Source organism: Arachis hypogaea, chromosome 6 (assembly GCF_003086295.3).
Source record: "Arachis hypogaea cultivar Tifrunner chromosome 6, arahy.Tifrunner.gnm2.J5K5, whole genome shotgun sequence".
NCBI classification, from domain to species: domain Eukaryota; kingdom Viridiplantae; phylum Streptophyta; class Magnoliopsida; order Fabales; family Fabaceae; genus Arachis; species Arachis hypogaea.
The window spans coordinates 39,307,394-39,311,691 of record NC_092041.1 but is presented as its reverse complement, the minus strand read 5'-3'; the positions used below and the strand labels follow the sequence as shown (position 1 = coordinate 39,311,691).

General features: G+C 38.5%; 1 non-coding gene across 1 annotated transcript; it reads left to right on the top strand.

Moving 5' to 3' along the window:
- The first annotated feature begins 414 nt into the window (after positions 1 to 414).
- Positions 415 to 521, top strand: LOC112699756 (small nucleolar RNA R71). The gene has a single exon (XR_003152696.1). It is a non-coding gene; the product is annotated as a small nucleolar RNA R71 (small nucleolar RNA).
- The last annotated feature ends 3,777 nt before the right edge of the window (positions 522 to 4,298 follow it).

The window sequence follows — 4,298 nt, the reverse complement described above, 5'->3', positions numbered from 1 at the left end:
GAGTTGTAAGTTTTGGAGTATGGATCATGGATTTGTCTAGGTGAGTTTTCAAGATAGTTGGCTTGCTCCCAATCACCTTCTTCTCCTATATTCACTCCTTCTTGAGCTGGTGATGAAGTGATGGCTGCTGCAACTTGGTTTTCCTCCACCTTCTTAGTAAGATTTGCTAGCTGCTTGGTGATCATCTTATTTTGAACTAGCAATGCATCCATGTGGTTCAGCTCCATTACTCCTCTAGTTTTACTTCTTTCGGAGGCATAGAAGTAGTCATTCTCAGCAACTGTTTCAATGACATCTATGGCTTCTTCAATGGTTTTCTTCTTGTTTAGAGAGCCTCCTGATGAATGATCTATGGCCTTCTTTAACTCATAGGAAAGACCTTCATAGAAAATGTGAAGTTGAACCCATTCATTGAACATATCTGGTGGCCATCTTCTTATTAAGTCCTTGAACCTCTCCCATGCTTCATAGAGAGTCTCACCATCTTGTTGCCTGAAAGTCTGAACCTCAGCTCTCAGCCTGTTGATTCTTTGAGGAGGATAGAATCGTGCCAAAAATTTGTTCACCATATCTTCCCAATTTGTTAAGCTCTCCTTTGGGAAGGATTCAAGCCATTTGGATGCCTTGTCCCTGAGTGAAAAAGGGAACAAGAGCAGCTTATAGACATCCAAGTGGACTCCATTAGACTTCACAGTGTCACAAATTCTCAGGAAGGTGGTTAGGTGTTAATTGGAGTCTTCTTGAGCACTTCCTCCAAATGAACAATTGTTCTGAACAAGGATGATGAGCTGGGGATTTAGTTTAAAGTTGTTGGCATGTATGGTGGGCTTCTGAATGCTACTTCCACAGTTTTCTGGATTAGGATTAATGTAGGAGCCTAGAACTCTCCTTTCTTGCCCAGCACGGTTTGCAGGGCCTTCTCTAGCATGGTTGTGAGCTTCTTCTTCATGATTGTTTTCCAAATTCTCTTCCATGTTGGGTTCAAAGTACTCTTCTTCTTCCTCAGCACCAACAATTCCCTTCCCTCTTGCTTCCCTCCTTAGTCTCCAGAGGGTACTTTCAGGTTTTGAATCGAAAAAAGTTGAAGCTCCCTCTCTTCTCCCTGTCATACAACTAACAAAATACACAGCAAGAGATAAAATAAAGAGACTATTCTTGTTAGAGTAATTGTTAGTGTGAGTGATGCAAATTATCAAATAGTTAGTGGGTTAGTGAGAAGAATTGTAATTAACAAAAAAAAAGAAAGAAAAACAAAGAGGGTGAAGGGGATGAGGAAGAAACTAAACAAACTAAAGGAAATTTACTGAATCAAATAAACAAACAAAGAAAAAGAAAAATGCTCAATCTAGTGAACTTCCAACTTAATCATTATTGATTCAAAATCAATCCCCGGCAACGGCGCCATAAACTTGATGCATGAAAACTTGTCTCTCAACAAATTTCCCTTTGGCAAGTATATCGAATTGTCGTCAAGTAAAAACTCACAATAGAGTGAGGTCGAATCCCACAAGGATTGATTGGTCAAGCAACTTTAGTTGGAAGAGTATGCTAGTTGAGCTAAACAGAATTTAGTTTGGGAACTTACAGAAATTTAAATGACGGGAAAGTAAATAGCAGAAATTAAAGTGCAGAATCTTAAATGGGAATTTGGGGTAATGAGCATGAAAATAAATGACAGAAAATAAAGAGAATGAGTAAGATCAGAAATGGGGAATTCATTGGGCTCAGGAGATGTTGTATTCTCTGGATCAAAGTCATTTTCATCTCTTCCTCAATCAAAGCATCTATTGATCTCCTTGGCAATCTTAAGTGATTGAGTTCCAATTCCTTGGCAACCCAATCTCTCTAAGCTTGAACAATTGTCCAATTCCTTGATTTAATTGCTCATGGGAAGAGATGAAGTATGGTCACTGATTATACCACATGTATTTCCAAATCAAAGTGTTGGGAGGATTACATGTCACTATATCCGCCCAGACCCCAATTTGGTCCAACATGAGAAAGCATTTCTAGCATGATCTCCTCATCCCTTTTCCAAGGCTCAGAGGAGATCCAATTATGGAGAGTTTCTTTTCCAAGACAACTAACCAATTGAATTAAGATCGAAAGCTTTCTAGTAAATCAAAAGAGAAGAAAGAAGAAGAGGAATGAAAACTATAATTGATCCATCAAATTACAACAGAGCTCCCTAACCCAATGAAAGGGGTTTAGTTGTATATAGCTCTAGAAATCAAAAATGGCAGAAAAGAAGAATCCATGCTAAAAGTACAGAAAAGCAAATATACAGAGAGTAGTTCTCAAAAGTGCCAAGCTTCTCTATAGTTCAAAACTACTCCTATATATACTACTCCTCTTGATCTTCTAGTGAGTTCTTCAAGTCTTGGATGTGGGCTCTGGATCTTGAGTTGAAGCAGTTCTAATCTTTAGTGGACCCAGCTTGCAGAGAAGTATGAATTAGGCATGGGCGTTAGTGAGATTAACGTTAAGTGACATTGTGGGTTCGAGAACGTTAGTGGCAATCACTTTTTCCACTAACGTCCCACCCTCAAATACCTCACGTTAACTCCAACGTTAGTGGCACTAACGTGACCACTAACGTTGCCTTCTAAATCTTTGCTAACGTTATTGGGACTCACTTTTCCCAATAACGTTGCCTTATACCCCTTTCACAAGCGTTATTGGGACTCACCTTTCCCAATAACGTTGCTATGTGCCTTTTGTCCCTACGTTAGAGTTCACGTTAGTGTAACTAACGTGGCTCTTAACGTGGGTATGCTTCACCTTCGAGAGCGTTAGTGACACTTACCTTTGTCACTAACGCTCCAAGTGCCTCTATTCTCCACGTTAGAGCTCACGTTAACTAAGTTAACGTGGCTCTTAATGTGGTAGTCATGCCATCTTCCAACGTTAGTGACAAAGGTGAGTGTCACTAATGTTGTCTCATCAATCCTCAACTCCACGTTAACTCTCACGTTAGTGGTCTTAACGTGACCACTAACGTGGGCAATGCTAGTTGATCCAACATTAGTGACAAAGGTGAGTGTCACTAACGTTGGCGTTGTTCTTCTCTTCTACGTTAGAGTTCACGTTAACTTAGTTAACGTGACTCTTAACGTAGCTCATTGCCAAGTCTTGGAATGTTAGTGGTGTTCACGTTTACCACTAACGTTGGAGTAGAACGTTAGTAGTGTTCACGTTTTCCACTAACGTTGGAGTTCTCTTTTGTCTCCACGTTAACTACCACATTAACTAAGTTAACATGGCAATTAACGTGAGCTATTGATGGCTTCACAGGCATTATTGGTGATCACTTTTCTCATTAACGTTGCAAGCTATTTGCCATTCTACGTTAGTGTTCACGTTAACTAGATTAACGTGAGTACTAACGTGGTTCTTCCTTGCTACCTTTGTCCTGAAATCAAGCAAATAAAGTGCATCAAAGCTCTAGCCAAAGTCATGAGATTATGCATCATTAATTTATCATGCAATTCTAGCAAAATCCTCATGAAATCATATGAAATTCACAATAGTTGCTTGACTCAAGGTGTAAGTGTATTTTCATCCAAAACTTGCCTTATTCACTAAGAAAATGCATGAAACTACCCTAAAACAGTAAAGAAAGGGTCAGTAAAACTGGCCTAGATGCCCTGGTATCAATAACCTGGATGTAAGTCGGTTCCTGAGAGTCGATGCCGAGTTGTTGTCCTCAACGCCAAGCCACAGGTTTCAAAGGTCCGAGCTCTTCGTCCAGGGATATATCATGTCGTGGAGAATGTGAATAAAGGGGGTATACCTGCAAAAGGCACTCCAATGCTTAAGTTAGTATTGTGTATTCGATGTGTCTTCCGAATATAAAATATCACACCTTTATAGGTGAGGTAGAAGAAGTCGGTTATGCTTCCGTCGGTTATCTGTATTAAAAAGCAGTTATTATAGATAAGCAGGTTACAGTATCTGGTCGAACGTTTTTATTCTGGGTTATAATCCGTTGAGCCGAATTATAACGCGCCGCCAAATAATGACGTATAATGCCGAGTTATGACTTTTGATTTATAACAACCATATCAATTGCTAACAGATAAAACTTGGTCAATATAAAATGTCTTATACTTATATTTAATATTGCACAAAATTATAAAATATATATATATATATATATATATATATATATTTACATTAAACAAAATTAAAAATTATACTTTATTCTCAAATTTTTTTTAATAATTGGGAGGATGTATTCTCAATTAAGACTACAAATAATTGCATCTAAGCATATTATTATGCTCTTTCAAACATTA